At 39.6% G+C, this 17,096-nt stretch overlaps 1 protein-coding gene across 3 annotated transcripts in view; it reads right to left on the bottom strand.

The window, feature by feature from the left end:
• The window catches only part of Oct-TyrR (Octopamine-Tyramine receptor), a 554,641-nt gene that overhangs the window by 35,693 nt on the left and 501,852 nt on the right, over positions 1 to 17,096 (bottom strand). For all 3 annotated transcript variants that reach the window (XM_083134320.1, XM_083134304.1, XM_083134312.1), the window contains one exon: positions 14,187 to 14,317. The gene's annotated coding sequence lies outside the window, so the exon portion shown is untranslated. The remainder of the gene's footprint in view (positions 1 to 14,186; positions 14,318 to 17,096) is intronic.

Raw genomic sequence — 17,096 nt, 5'->3', positions numbered from 1 at the left:
ACGTCACGAAGACAGCTGCCATTGTTCAATTGCTTCTGGCTGAGTCACTACCAGTGATAGATAGTTCCGTGCTTCAATATTTATTTTAAATATAAGATTGAAAAAGTCGCTCTCACATTACAAAGCAAGATAGTTGATTGAAGTTGTTCGCTTGAGGCGAACAAGGATTTTGGCTTAGCTTGATCCCTATATAACAAGATTTCACCATCGAACATACCCGTAGGTGGTACATTATCGAAGGTAAACAACGATGTCACAGTTGTTGACTGCTACTGCCAGTGGGTGTAGCTACCGTAAGGATTATCACAAGAAAAAAAATTTCTGCAGTGTTGTTCCTGTTTTGAAGAAGGAATACATATTTTGCAATAGCAACCAATTAGTGTTAAAGATCAGTAAAACAGGATTCAAACGTAAAGAAGAAAAATATAGATTTTGAGATTTAATCATGGCTGCTCTACAACAGAATACCAATAGATATGTAAATTTTAAGGCTTAGCCGATACTTTTACGGCATTTTACGTGATATGCAAAAATATCCCGCAATTTAAAGCAGACTAAATTATTCCGGAAGATATGCAAAATTAGAAATTTCCATTGAACTTGTACCAATAGTGGAAAAACTGTATTTTGTGATTACGTAATATGTATATTTTATGTTCGCACGTAATTTATGAGTATTTCAAAGCAAAACCGTAGAAAATGAATGCTTATAATTTGAGAGGAATATTCATATGTTGGACAAGATCAATCCAATCGTTTCCATCTTTACCGACTTCCTTTAGGTCCATCTCAACGTTATCCATCCATCTTCGTCTTGGCCTTCCTACAGGCCTTTACCACCAGGTTTTCCAACAAGAATCCTGTAAACTTTTCTCTCCTATCCAATTCGTGCCACATGGCACGCCCATCTAGGTCTTCTTGATATAATTCTTCTAATAATATCTGGACATGAATACAAATTATATAGTTCAAAATTATGTAACCTCCACTCATGTGTCTCCTCATCCCTTTGTTGTGACTGCCAGGTCAGAATTTATTTATTTAAATCAGGAAGACTTAGATAGCAAGGCAATGTGGCCCGAATGGGAGAGGAAAAATAAGTTTACAGGATTCTTGTTGGAAAACCTGATGGTAAGAGACCTGTAGGAAGGTCAAGACGAAGATGGAGGGATAACGTTGGGATGGACCTAAAGAAAATTGGTAAGGATGGAAAATATTGGATTGATCTTGCCCAGGATAGGGACAGGCGGAAGGCCATTGCTGCTGCAGCCATAAACTTTGTGGTTTAAGAATGCTAGAGAGTTAGTAAAGTGAATATAATCAAGATAAAAAGTTTGCGGCGGGGCTTGAGGTTGGTTTCACGATTAGAAACCCCCCATCTTAACCACTCTTCTAACTACAACGGTGAAGCAAGAGGGCCCACTCTTCTCTGATGCACCGAGGAGAAATATGCCTCTATATTGCACATGCAAATTAAAATGCACACGTCTTAAATCTTCCTGCAGAAGGTAATCCAAACACGGCGTTTGTGGTTGGTCGAACGTTTTCCGCCTGGACGAATAATTTATCAGGTCACTAAGTGGCGTCCCATGTTCTTCAGAGGAGTTCGACCGCAGCTTCCAGGGATGGACCTCTCTGATCGGATGAGATGCTCGCCGTCATCCGACCCCACCCACTCCTATTGTTCGCCGTGACGTAATACATATGGCGTCCATTGTGGGGCACTCATGGTCATGTTGCTTGTCTCTAGGACGTGGACAATTTGCGGGTCCATTTCAAAATGAGCCAAGTTGAAAGTAATATTTCTCCCGAGTGGAGGATCAAAGTAGACAACAACACATACGGAGTGTTTCAGAAAAAATGTCCCTTTTTTACATCGCTTGTATGCCTAGGCTAATCGACGAGAGGGTTGAAAACGAAGATGAAACGGACGAAGCGACACTCACAAAGGAACCTTCTTGTTCAAGCAATGACTCGAACCTGGAACCTTCGGTGGTGAAATAGTGACTTTACCCAACGCTCTCGTGGCCGCCCCGATGATGTAGTGGTAACGTCGTCGCATTGTAATCAAAGGATCCCGGATTCGGTACCCCGTACAGTGGTTCGGATTCCACTTTAAACTGTAGGTCCAGTTCCGATCAGCCTCTCTGTGCATAAAGTATACTTAAAACAACAACTCAAATTCAACAAAGTTAACGCTCTCGTCCGCCGAGCGATTACGTGGTTATATATATGTCAGCGTTAACACTTTTTGAAGTACTTGATAGAAATTATTATTGTTTGCAGCTTTGGTTTTCTAACACTTTTAGTGGTAAACTCATGATCTCGTGATCTAGGGTTCCGTGTTCGAGTCTCGGCCTCTGTTAGTGTTCCTCATCGAATCATCATTTATCCTCATCATCGCCATGAGAAAAAGTAGCAGAAAAGAAAAATACAAAAAAATCATTTATCGATTTTCTTTATTTACTTTGCTTTTCTGATGCTTGTAGCTAAAATGAGGATGAGTAATGAAATTGATCAAAGAGGACACTCGCAAAGAACACCCATGCCCAGGCCGGGATTCAAATCTGGGTCCCATGTCGTCTTAGCACTCTGTGGTAACCACTACTCCACAGAAATCGGCAAAATCAAAATACAAAAATGCCATTCACCCGTCGCGATTAGTGTATAGAGCAAGAAAAGCGACATAGAAGTCCGGGTTTGTGAGCGTCCCTTCATCAATTTCATCATACCAGCACTCATCCTCATCTTCGCGATTAGCCAAAAATGGCAGAAAACCGAAGTCAAATGAACAAAATACGAAAGAAAAGCGACGTAAAAGGAAAAATATGAAAATAATTCTTCATCTTCATCGTCGCGGTTAGCCTAAAGGAAAAGAAATTATGTAAAATGGACATATAAATACAGAAATTGTCACATGATTTATGGAAACATGTGCTAGTTAAAATTCACAAAAAATATTTTTGAGTAACAGTTCCAATATTATAAAATCAGAATCTTGACTTAAATTTTCAGGAAGCTTCCCAAAATTACATTCTGCGCGCTCTAAAATGTAATTAAAAGCGTGTATAATTGTATTATTAATGCTAATATATGGTTGCAAGTTACATGGTGGCCACTTTGTGCCTGGAAATCCTTCTGCCACTTAATCATCAACTTTCTGCTTACGTGCAGGATTAATAACAGTTTCTCCTTTGATGTTTCCGCCCGGCAGGTAGCTCTGCCCAGACCGCAGGCAGAGGTTGATGGCGTCACTTGGCAAAATGTTACTCGCCGCAACGGCGCAGGTAAATGTGTGTGGAGGCTTCGAAATTGGAAATAAAACATCGTAAACCACCACGAAAGCATTATCCCTCCCTAAGGGACGAGTTTGGGCGTAGTGTATACAGAATGTATTAAGCAAAGTTTCTCATTACAACGCCTCAACAGATTTTCCACCGTCACTTACCACTTATATACAAGGTGATCAGCTTTAATGTTTCAATTTTTTGTTTTCTGGGAAAAGGTAACTGACCATAATGCAATGTTACAACCAAAGGCGTGCCTCTCATATTTTCACTTAGGAATTTGGATAGAGGAATCTTATCACTGTTATGAAACAATATTATACCCTTAAAAAGTGAAGTATTATCAAGTTGATGAATGTTGAAAGGAACTACAGGGGGCATTATTTCCAAAGTAATCACACGAACCCACTTTGTTCTCTAGCACATTTCTTGTTATTAACAATCCCTCATACTTTATTCGTTAGTTGTGTTACTTTTATGTGGCAGCAGAATAAATTGCCCTACATTGGAAATGAATTAATTATGCATATTTGTTTTGAATCTGCTGTAAGAAATTATATGTATTTGAATGGGTGAGAGACAGAAGGTAAAGATTTCCCATTTTGGTCATTATGAGCTGTGATAGCCATTTTTTTTACTTAAGCTAAGCTGCATCAACTGACGAAAAAAAGCAAACATTCTCCCTCTCAGCTCGTAGTAGTAGTCAGTAGGAAATATCAAGCAATGGCTCGAACCTGGTACCTTAGGTGGTGAAATAGTGACTTTACCCAACGCTCTCGTGGCCTCCCCGATGGTGTACTGGAATATTTGCCTTTTAGATCTCAGCACCGAAAGGAAGGAGCCAACATTTGAAGTAAAAAGTGTTGAAAATCAACAAATAAATCAACTTTAAGCAATGGCGGCCTACGCCGTTTAAGAATTGTACTAAGAGCTTGCAAAGCAGATAAATGTTTCCAATTAGCAAGCACAGGCATCTCATATAAAAAGGAGAAGGAAAAGGATATGTGACAGCACACGAGTTTATAGACTGCACTAGGAGAAGGATTCAAGCTCTACAAAGACGGTGAGATTGTGCTTGCTATTACTAATGCTTTTGGTGGGAAAGTTCCAATAAACAGTAATACTTTTTTTTTTAAAAAAAAAATGATTTATTGCATTCCTTTATTCTACTTCGCTTCTTGTGCCACTTTTGGCTAATTTGCGAAGGTGAGGATGACTGATGATATGATGAAATTGATAAATGGACACTCACAAATATCCATGAACCAGGCCAGGATTCCAACCCATGGCGTCGTAGCGCGATGTGCTTACAAAAATGAGTACATGGTTAAAATTGTGCATTAAGTACCAGACGACTGTAAAGAGTTGTATAGCATTTTATATTGGCCTTCATCCATGCAGTCTGCACATGTGAGCATTCTGATAGTGACTAGTGTACAGAGATTAATGTTCAAAGTAATGTTCATGTTGCAGATGATGTTGTGTTACTTAAAATTTATTATCGAGAATTACTAATGTAAACATTTTGTTTGGTCATAACACTTATCTTGCATTTATAGCTATGATATATCAACTAATAACTGGGCTGTAATATTTAAAAACTGCATTTATTGCTCGCTACTTTCGAGTGAGAACCTAAAGGAAAGCATTCCACGATGTTTTTATGACTGTGCCTATTTACTTATGAACAATTTACAAAATGTATTGCTTTAGAATTATTGTCAGATATTTATGTTATAATTTCACAATAGAAAGTTTTTTTAGTTAATAAAGTATTTTGAGCCCCAGAACTATTTTGTGGATTTCCCAAAAATTACACTCTGCGGAATCTGTTTCTTCATTTTCTCATCCATTCGATTGCAAATGAGTTTCTGAACCGAAGAGATGGGAAATAAAGTCAAAAGAAGAAAGTGTCTTACCGTCTAGATAATACGGGGCAAAATTAACTCCAATTCAGATCAGAAGACGAAGAAATCAAAGTGCAACCACTTAACCTCCCTCATCAGTGGCATCAATGTGCGTGTCATCTAGGAAACTGTGAATGAAGTGGGCGGGATTTCTTTGTATTAAACCTAAGGAAGATGATCTCAGGCTTATTTCTGCTCAGTTCAGTGTGATCGGGATTGAGGTACGTACAAGTGAGAGTCAAATAACAAACTTCATTTGTTTTTGTTTCTTATCTAGTAGATTTCTATATGTAGGGTTGCGCAAGTTTTCTGCATTTTAGCCTTCCCGATGGCGCAGTGGTAGCGTCGTCACCTTGTAATCAAGGGGTCCCGGGTTCGATACCCGTTGGAGGCACATAGTGGTTCGGATCCCACTTTAAACTGTAGGTCCAGTCCCGATTAGCCTTCCTGCGCATAAAGTGGACTTAAAACACGAAATCAATCAAATCTGCATTTTAGCACAGCACGTGCAGTCACCTATGAGCCACTGCGAAGGTCTTTCCACCCATCCGCCTGCGAACTGAGGCCATTGTCGAACTTTTTCCTGCATTAGTAAACTTGCTGGTGTGGTAAGCATGCATAGACATATTGACTTTTCATTTGTCGCGAAATTTATGTACGTTTTAGGCTGGCAGAGGGCAAGAAACTACTCCTCCTCACTGGTACAAATGTGAACAGGAAACGCCATCTTAAAAATAACAAAGATGGCGTTTTGAAGCTTACTTGATTAGTGTTGCAACCTTAGGTCATTTTGTAAACATTTGATACCTCATGTAACTGTATACAGATACAGTCTGTCATAATATTCTTATCGGCCTTTTAAAGGTTTTATTTTCACTCTTGTAATATACATTGCATAATAGGGAGACGTATACGGGACAAATATGCAGTTGAACAAATTTGGACCTGTGTCATTTGCCAGACGTAAACTTAACTAGCGAGATGTACCTAGAAATGACAATTTGTCCTTGACCGTAAAACACATATTTTCTGCACTTTATAAAGTCTTCGTTCCAATCCCGCGTTCTCTCCAAATGATACAGGTCAGGAAGACAAAGCAATTCGATTCGTACTTTGACAACAGAAGAGAAACAGTTGCAAAGCCATGGAGTCTCTTGGCTCGAGAGTTCTTGTGTCTATTTGCACAGAAAGTACAGAAGCCTTCGGCAAACTTATATGTTCTTGTTATGTTCTACCAGAAACTTAGCCTTGTTCTAAATGTTGGAATAGTTACTGGCAAGGTTCCATCAAGGAGGAAACTTGGGGAAGATGAAGAAAACACAAGAGAAGAGAAAGAACTTGACCATGAGACAAGTGAAGGGACGTAGAAGGATAGCACAAAAGAACCAAAGATAATGTCACGCTCTACAATTACGTAAAAATCACTTGGAACAAACAAACTATATTAGATTTTGGAAGTGGTTGTGGGTTGTTCAAGTGGAAAAGTGGTTGTAAAACTTGGGGAAAATGATACCTCTAACCTTGGTTCCTACTTTAGGCGCCATCTTCACATTCTTTTTTAGGGGAAAGGGGGGTGGAGGCAAGGTTTAATACATTCATATTAAGGGTGGATTGGCAATAATTTATTTCACATATAGATGAGATACAGAAAGGTTTGATTGATTGAGTTGGAGTTTTAAGTCCACTTTATGCACAGTAAGGCTAATTTGGACTGGACCTACAGTTTGAAGTGGGATCCGAACCACTATGTGCCTCCAACGGGTATCCAACCCGGGACCCCTTAATTACAAGGATACAGAAAGGGTAGAAAAATACAGTGCACCCGGTCACCATAGCACCTGAAAATTTTCAAATGATGCCAGAATTTCAAAATTCTGTTATATATATATATATATATATGTATATTAGAATGCACTGCATAGCTATTTAGAAAGGTCAGTCCGACGCAATAATTAATTACTTTTAATGCAATCTTGTATTAATTCATAAATTAAATGTTTTAAGATTACATTTCATAGCTTATCATAGTTTCATTCATGGCTTTCTTAGCCGGAATTTGCAAGAAAAGAAAGAAAAAAGCTAGCTCCTGAGAAAAATGGGCTGGCGCATGAATAATTTTTAGTTTTGTCTACCCCTGGATATAGATATGCTAACGATCCGATCTAAATCCCAACTGTTTCTTGATTATAAATTGTTCATAATAGTTTTAATGCAATGCTTATTGGCTTATTGCCTGCATATTTAGGCGTTTACTTTACAAAACTAGAGCATGTATGCTTGCATTCAATAAAATAGTAAAACATTGACAGAATTTTGCACAAAATTACGTACCTACATTGACAGAGATTGATATATTACCAAATAATCTGCCCCGTATTAAATACAAGGTTTGCCCATAAGAAACAGATCTTTTTTTTTTAGGAAAGAAAAAAGTATTTACCTTCAAATGACTTCATCACTTTCAAAATAATCACCAGAGGAGGCAATACACTTTGACCAGCGTTTGTACAGGTCTTGGAAACACTGTCGATAGTCATTGACAGTAAGTGTTGCCAGAATACGGTACCTTTTTATTTGGTTTGGTTCTTTTTTTTTTTTTTGGACAGTTCGGTTTCTTTGTGGGCGGACCTTGTATCTCTCTATATCTTCGTGTTGGGATAATGATCTAATGATTAGTGAGATATCTGGTATATATATAAAAAACAAATGTCTCACCATCTTCATTTACGAGCCATAAATAATAATGGTGTCGTATTTCAAGAGTGTAGTCCGGTTTTACAGCGTTAAAATATCGGAATAAATGATATGTACAATGATTACTGTTTTCGTGTACGAATAAATGCAAACAATACCATAGATAATACTGCTGGTGATGTCTGAAAGCTTTTTTTATGTCTTTTCAGGGGCCTCGGTCCTGACTAACCTACTCACATACGTATTTTCCGTGTGAAAAATTATTTATCGTACATTCTTGCGTGAATAGATCAGGTTTGGTTCTTCTTAGAGTCTCGTTTTCGTTACGTAACCCGAGTCTCACGTCTATCTTGAGGCCCCAGAATAGGCATAAAATATATTTTCCAGACAAGGATTGCGGAACTGTTTGAAAGGTAGCCTATACTTTCTAACATTTAGACAACGTTTCAGGCGATGCCTCCGATCAATGATACATGAACCCGAAACTTTACACTCAAGGAGAATGCATCCAAGATGGGAGACCATATTCTGCAGATAGGAAACTTGGGTATAGACCGCGACCTAATGCCTTCCTGAGGTAGCTTCCGGCCTAAATTTCTGGTCGCGTCAGCATCCCCGATGGAGAAGGGCCTAGGCAAGAAGGAAGTTGGGAAAGGATGCTAATTAAAGATGCAAATGCTCCGAGAAGATGCCCTTAACGTGATCAGCATCCTGCAACGGATGCACTTCATGCAAGCTTCTGATGTTCCGATGCACACTCTGGGGGATTTTGCATCCATTGACAACGATACAAGCTCGTCTCGAGCCTGTGACTTGGATGTTGTATTAAATTTCTAACAGTTTAGTTAATTACGTCATTGTTTGTGGCTCGGCGGTCCTTTGAGACTAAACTGACTGTCGTTTCCCGTTAGCTACTGTTCCGACTTCCTAAATCAATTCCGCTACTATTTCCAAGCAAAACTGTGTCGCCGATAGGGGGACCGAGGTGGCTCCAACCCAGTGCGAAATAGTCTTTGACCACCTTCGTGTCTGGCCAAGATGTCCACACGAGAGATGTTTAGGGTCGTGCATAAGTAGAGCTGAGCAAAGAAAGAGAAAGGGGGTGGAAAAAGAGGGGGAGAGCAAGAAGGGGTGATAAATAGAGGGAAGGGAGGAAGAGAAGAGAGAGATGTAGAGATAGAACGATGGAAATGAAGAGATAGAGGCGGAGACAGATGAGGAGAGGAGGAGAGATTGAGGAAGGGATATTGACATAGAGACATGGAGATGGAGAGAGGAAGGGATGAGGTAGAAGATAGGAAGAGAGGAAGTGGGGGAAAGCGAGAGGGGAGAGAGGAAGTGAAGGGAAGCAAGAGGAAAGGTGGAGAGGAGACGGGAGATGAAAAGAAAGGGAGGGAGAGCAAGAGGCAGAGAGAAGGAGAGAGAGAGAAATAGAAGAGAGAGACAGGGCGAGAGGAGAAGGGACGGAGGGAGAGAGAGAGAGAAAGAAAGGGCAGATCGAAAGAAGAAGTGAGGAAAAGGAGAGAGAGAGAGAAAGAGAGAGGAGAATAATGAGAAATAAGGAAAGGGAGAGATAAGCAGTATGAGGGAGGGAGAGAGAGATAGCAAAAAGACGAATACTACAGTATTTGACATTTCGTAGACTTGGTGAACCATTGTGTCGTAGATTTTGGAGAATGGGTCCTACTCCTTGCTTCTAGTGATCTGACATCCCTACACATAACCGATATGAGACGAAGTCAAACTCTCAGATACTTCAAAAGTTGCGCCACTTCTCTGCATGTTCCGTAACATCCCAGCTCGATATCGTGCATAATCTTGCACAAACTTGTCCAGGCCTGTAGCTGGATTTGGCCGGGAAAGGTTTTTTTCCCCAGAGGAAGTGGGGAGACGCTTACCTTGAGAGGTGGTGAATGAAGGTCAGGCAAACCCAGCAGAATCGGAGGGTACAGGGCCTTTTGATGGTTGATCCCTACGAGGCGAAGACAGAGGGAGACAAGGTGTGCGCGATATCGAACAGGGTGAGTTATCACTATCCGCATCTGCCATTCTCAGTCAGAAGGGTTGGGATAAAACATATGCAATGTTATTTATTTAAGTTAGATCAGTTACCTATTATCTGGTCCCTTTCGAGGCCGTCGTTACAAGCGAGTGGTACAATTTGGGGAATGAGCTACTTCCCCATTGGATCGATCTCCCGTTTCTACATGGTAGAACGCAACAGGTTGAGTAGGTTGAAACAAATTCGTGCATCAGTTTTCAGCAGATCTTCTATATTGACGAAATGAGGTTCGGACTTACCGCAGCTGTAGACACAATTGACTGGAAAATGTTAGAAATGGTATGATATGAGCCCTCTTTCACATTATAAAGTCAACATTTGGCGATTCACGTCCATCCTTGGGGATGCGTAAAACGAAGCGGCAGAGTTACAACAATACCGACCTGCATGGTGGCGTGGGTAGGGCAGCGTACTACGAAGCAAGGGATCCCGCCTCGAATCCAGGTCTGGACATGTCTCTTGTTCGTGAGTGTTCCTTCATGAACGTCATCATATCATCACGCATCATCATCGTCGCGATCTGCCAAAAGTTGCAGAAAGAGCGACGTCAAATAATCTAATTCAATGAATTAATAAAGTTACAACAATACGAATAATGCACACCTCGGTATAACGAATAGGGCCTCCCCGATGACATAGTGGTTACGTCGTAGCCTTGTAATCAAGGGATTCCGGGTTCGATTCCCAGTGGAGGCACTTTGTACTGTTGTTCTAATTTTACTAAACTGGAAAACCAGTCTCGATTAATCTATCTTAGCATAAAGTGGACTTAAAACAACTAAAACTTAATAACGAGTAAAAAGTGATTCAATTATTTGTGGCCACCCTGTATTACTGTGAACGCCCGTAGGAGAATTTTTATTGCTGCTTACGTTATGTAAATGCGCCTGGTTCCGTAAACACTTTCTCAAGTTCTATAAAGGAACAAGCAGGTGTTTAGCTGCTATCAAAATAAAAGGAAAAACGGATATGCTACGTCGTTATCCTCGACTCAGGAAGAGGGGGGAAAGGATGGGGGGAGGAAGTAGATTACACGTCATGCTGTAGTCTCTCTCAACGGAAATGGTTCTTTCGGCTGACATTTCTGGGTATTTTCTCCCATTAAGAATTCAACAGCGCATACAGAGTAACAGTGGCGTGTTTAAGGATACAACGGGGCTAGAGCCCCTCCGAAATGTTGTCTACTCCCATACTAGATGGCGGGTTCATAATGTTGCAAATATTAATGTGCAAGAATTAAAAATCTGTAATGTAAATAGTAAATAACATTTTGAAACTTTTCAGAAATACCTTCTTGAGGCATATTTTCGAAATATGTATCAAACTGTACAGTACGTTAGTTCGAAAACAATAGTGAGAGTTATTCTGCTTTACGTCGACGTTATACACAGATAGGTCAATCGGGACTGGACCTATAGATCAAAGTTGGATCCGTGTCTGAATATGTTACATTGATTGATTTTGTCTATTTTACTTCGTTCTCCTGTCACTTTTGAGTTTCGAGTTTTTGTGTTAAGACCACAGGAAGGGTACTCGGGATTGCAGTTACTGTTTAAAGTGGGATCCGAACCACTTGTCTCTCCACAACCCGACGATACCATTACGCTACGCAGGGGCGGCGCCAAGGGGGCGCGAGGGGGTGCTTGCGCACCCCTTAATTTTCTTCCGCACCCCCTGCAGCACCTCCGAAAGTTCAACTGAAAACACTAACCCTTACAATGTCATATTATGTGGTCGTCATATTGAGCACCGAATGTTAGGTACTGAAGTAAGACCGTTATTATTGTATCCAACAGGCAAACACTGACAGAGGTGCCGATAATTTTCTGTACTGGCGGCAGCCTCTGTAAAGATCAGCGGCAGCTTTTTCTTTCGTCAGTACTGTTTCTATCCATTTTGTTTTCTCTTGTTTCTTCAAGTGGTCCGTTTGTGGTTTTCGATAATTGCCTATAGCTTAATGTGAGTAATGTTTTTTATTTTTTTTTATTTTTTATATTGTTGATAAACGGTTTATTTTCCGTCTGCTTGTTCTTCCTCGCACTAAAGCAAAAATTTGAGTTGCTTTCAATGTATCACCAAGTCGTGCTAGAGAAATTATTAAATGCGAATTGTAACGTGAAGGGTAGTTGTCTTGTTAATACGTTCTATGTATTTGTTTCACGCAGCATGTCTAGTAAACGTACCATTTCAGGCGTTTTCAAAAACTGTTAGGAAGAGCCCCAATGTTCACGAAGATTTTACAGTTCGTTATTGGTAATAGTGCGGCAGATGGATTTTAACGAAGACGAAGCTGCTGTGCACTTCGCGTTTTGTCCTGTGGCAGACGAAAGGTGTAATGTACTATGTATTTTATACCTCCATTGGTTACATTGAAAAGGTTCAAAAATTGGGTTTTTAAAGGCAAGGATAATTTCATTTTGTATTTCACTACATAGTTCAATAAGACTGCAACGTGTATCTGAAAGTGTTCACTGTATGACCACTTTCTTGGAGTATAAGACTTAATACATATAATCACGGACGTCCAGGGGGAAGGCAAGGGGGGGGGGCAGAATCCCTAGAAAATGAATGTCAATCTACGTAACGCTATATATTTCACACATACAATTTAATTTCAGTCAGTAATTTATGTTAATCAGTGGCTGCGATTAGGAGTGCGGTTGTCCCCGCACTATGCTAAACCTTATCTACCAAGCGAAAACAAACTGTCCTTTCCCCTCCCCTCCCCCAGTTTTGAAAGGTTGCTTGCTAGTTTCATGTTTTCTTTATTTTCAGCATCACACCCCCTATATTCCTTTCCGCACCCCCTCACCACCCCTAGATGAATAATCCTGGCTCCGCCGCTGCCGTTATGCCATCGGGGAGGCCCCATTGTCACTTTTGGCTAATCGCGAAGATGAGGATGAGTGATGATATGATGAAATTGATGAACGGACACCCACAAAGAAGATTCAACAAGTTATGCTAAGAGCGTTCAGATTCTAACCTGGGACCTTTGGTGCCATCGTTGCACTACTCAGTGCGCCACGTAGGTCTGCAAGTCACATGAAGACCACGCGCACTGATACAGAATCAACTTGCACATTTTACACAACGCTCTGGTAACCAATATGAACTTTAAGGTTAGTGCACATTTCGTTCGGATTTCCAATTCTATATGCCCTTACTTATATCTAGGTATACAATCGGGTCAATAAAACTTATCTCACTCATATTCCTCTATTTGGAAAGTTACATTAGAATAGCTTGTATACTAGGGCCTCCCCATTGCATAGTGGTAAAGTCGTCACCTTGTAATCAAGAGTACCAGCCTCGATACCGGGTGGAGGCACATGGTGGTTGGGATCCACTTTAAACTGTAGGTCCAGTCACGATTAGCCTATCTGTGCATAAAGTGAACTTATAAGAAAAGTCAACACTAATATCGAGTCAAATGCATTCTCTATGTAGTTCCTTCGTTATTCTTAAATCTGCAGTTACATATTTCATCTCAGTTGCATAAGGGAAGGGCCGAGGTTAAATTAACTAATTTATACAATTCATCTCACGAATTAGAAATCGTGGCACATGCAATAGAAGTTTACTTCGCATTTGAATTACATTGTAAAGAGAGAACTCGTTTTATGTTTTTACGGTGCAAAAGTGAAGAGAATTTTTGGTATATTTATGCAAACCTAATAAATAAGACTTCTTGCATTTTTCAAACATTCACATCATTATCTGCGACTGTCATCTATTACATACTTTTATTTTAATGATAATAAAAATTTTTGATAAGAAAAAGGATATCTCGTTATTACTGTCAAATAGTAGTGTTATGGTATGTAATGAAAATGTATGTAACTCGTAAGTTGATGCATGTGTGTTATTTTATTATGAATTTGTTTGTTACCAACGAGAAACACGAATAGCAGCTCAGTTAACCAAATAATAATGGATTACATGTTTACTGTGGTATCACTGTTCGATTAATTTATTTTTAAAAAAAATGTACATCTTGTCTCCAATGTTAATAGTTACCTATTTCCGATTTACTCATATTACGGAAAAGCATTCGAGGAAATAATGTGAAAAATATGAATTTTGCCCCAACATTTCCTTTACATTTCTATGTTTACATAATCCAGTTTCCGGTTCTATTAAGTAAATAAACTCACTAGGCTTCTGTAAACATATATACAAATACTGTACTTCCTACAATTGTAAATGGCATTGAGATTGCACAGAAATACAAACCATTCTATGAAGGTCGAATGCAGAGCTCGTAGACTGGTGGGGCTCTCAGAGTCTTAAGAACTTCCGCCGGAAACAGAAGAGACACTTTCAGCTTTATCAGTCTCTTGGGGCGTGTGCTGTAGAGGTCGCACCTAAAACAAAACAATGATATCAGGTAAGAATTATGCTGTAATTAAGTAACCAATTACATGAATAATTATAATTAGTGAAGTATGAAGAGACAATGTTATATGTCATGCTCTTCCCATTTATAATGGAGGCACATAGTGGTTCGGATTCCACTTTAAACTGTAGGTCCAGTCCCGATTAGCCTTACTGTGCATAAAGTGGACTTAAAACACCAACTCAAACCAAACTCTTCCCATTTATAAATTTTGAGTTGAATTCAATAAACGGAAGTCCGCTTGAAACACACCAACATGGTTCCCCCTAAGCCTAACCTGTACCTATCATGACCATTTGTACCCAGCCTAACTCCTTTACATTTTATAGGTGGTGTTAAGGGACTTTTGAATCACCCTGTATATTTTTGTTATGCTCGATCAGGTCGTAACTGGACAGGCATGGTGTTTGGGGGGTGTCCACCCCATTACCTACACTCTGTAGTCACTGCCATCACCTGGGCATAACAAGATCAGAAACTCAATTTTAGGCTGATCGGAAAACAGCGTATTTCAATTCAGAACACCCCAAACTTCTCCGCCTTATTTTAAGTTCATTTTCTGCGGACATCTTAATCGGGACGGAAGCAACAGTTTAAAGTGGGATTCGGGTATTGAACCCCTGACCCCTTGATTACAAGGCGACGACGTAACCATTAAACCATCAGGGAGGCACAGTTGCAAATTTTTATACACCTTCAAAATAATCCTAATGATTTATGCCAGTATTTCCGAAAGGTTACGTGTAGTTATTTGCATTGCATTTAATGATACAATTACAGACCTCCTACAATATTTTTACACATATTGTGTGTTCTATTACCAAGAAAGCGTTATCCCCCAAAAAAAATTTAGACATATATACTTTCTCTACATAAATACATCGTAGTTCTTGTTGTATAATTTATTTTTGTTTTATATGCATGGAAATATATCCAAAATATAAATGATCTGTATTGCTTTTAAAAAATATCTTCATTCCGAAATGTTTTTATTTTAATGTTACTAAAGACAACCAGTGGAAGACACCAGACTTATCTTTTTGATAATGTCCTGACATCTGTCGTATAGAAATCACATTGCTGCTGTAAGCTAATTAATATCATCTATTTACCATCTACCTTTAGTAATATTTTATTTTTTTGCAATATGCGTTTGATAACAAGAAACTGACTTCAGTAAAAATCCTAAACACATGTTTTCAGTGAGGCACGTCTGGTGTATCTGTCAGGGTCCATTATTTTCTATAAATGACCTCACCTACCCGCAAGAAAAAGTGATGTAGGACAAACGTTCACACAATGAATTGTTATTGAAGTAAGCTGATCTTCAACTGTACAAAATTCTTCAGATTCTGAATCGGATTCTGTGCCTGATTCATCAACTCGAGCATCAAAAGCCTTAGAAGAGAAGAAATGGCCAAGCGACTGAGAACATCACTAATTCGCCAATTCAGAATACGGTACACACCAAAGCTACAGAAATGAAGGCATCTAATAAGGCTTTTCTAAAAATACTCGCAAGGCCAGTCAAGCACAGCTGATGACGACATCCAGTCTTACCCTGATATAAAACTAGCTAAAGTTGAGAAAATGGGTCTATCAGCTATGTGGGGAAGCCTATAGATCTTCTATTCAAAGACTAGATCATGCGCAAGATATGTGAAGAGTAGTTTGAAGTCCACTTTGTGCACAGATAGGCTAATCAGGACTGAACCTGCAATTTAAAATGTCATGAAGCATGTTCCAGTTACAAAGAGTTACACTAGCTTAAGAAATGTAGCGATTATACATAAAATTAAAAGCAAATGTAATATTCTAAATAGTTTCAGGTCTCTTCGATGGCGTAGTGGTAACGTCGTCGCCTTGTAATCAAGGGGTACCGGGTTGGATACCCGGTGGAGGCACATGATGATTTGGATCTCACTTGAAACTTTTGGTCCAGTCTCGATTAGCCTTTTTGTGCACAAAGTGGACTTTAAAAAACATCTCAAACTCCATGAAGTTCAACAGAATTTATAATTATTCTGTATAATATATAATGGATAGTGCGATTTTCTTCTTACGAGGGTATAGAGGACTTATTTGTGAAAATTGTTGCAATTTGTGTATATAAACGGAAAAGACAAAGCTGGGGAGGGAGGGGTTGATGAGGAGGTAGAGGCCAAAAAACATTCACAGTCTTGGCCATTTGCGGAGGTTATAGCCGACCTCCGTGGCGGAGTGGTTATCACTCTCACTCATTTCGCGATTAGGCAAAAGTGGGAGAAAAGAGATGTAAAATAAAACAAATCAATTAATTGCCAAGTTGATGTGATCAGCACCACGGGTCAGCAGGCTTTAATCTCAGTGTTATCCTCCATGTATTCATTTCTTCGAGGCTGGGTGGACCCCAGAGGCAGTCTTTGCAGTGATATTGCTGGGAAAGTTCCCACACACCCGGGAATCGAACTGGGGTCTGCCGCGTGGTAGTCAGACAAACACAGCGGTCTGCATAAGCAGAAAAGCGACGTAAAAATAAGGAAAACAAATGCATTCTAATGGTTAAGGATACTACTTTGTACTACAACAATCCTAAACTCGATCATGTAATGAGGGTTTCGAAAACAAAAGCTAGTTCTTAGAAATATTTGGTAGCGAAAACTATTGAATGTTGTGTAAGGAAGCAAGAAGCGGATATAATCAGGAAGAGTCGTGCCAAATTGCGCAAATAAACAATTGAGAACTTAACACAGCTGATATATTGTTTA

Source organism: Lepisma saccharinum, chromosome 1 (assembly GCF_977018435.1).
Source record: "Lepisma saccharinum chromosome 1, izLepSacc3.1, whole genome shotgun sequence".
Classification (NCBI taxonomy): domain Eukaryota; kingdom Metazoa; phylum Arthropoda; class Insecta; order Zygentoma; family Lepismatidae; genus Lepisma; species Lepisma saccharinum.
The sequence above is the reverse complement of the archived record's forward strand: the minus strand, read 5'-3'. Positions and strand labels throughout refer to the sequence as shown.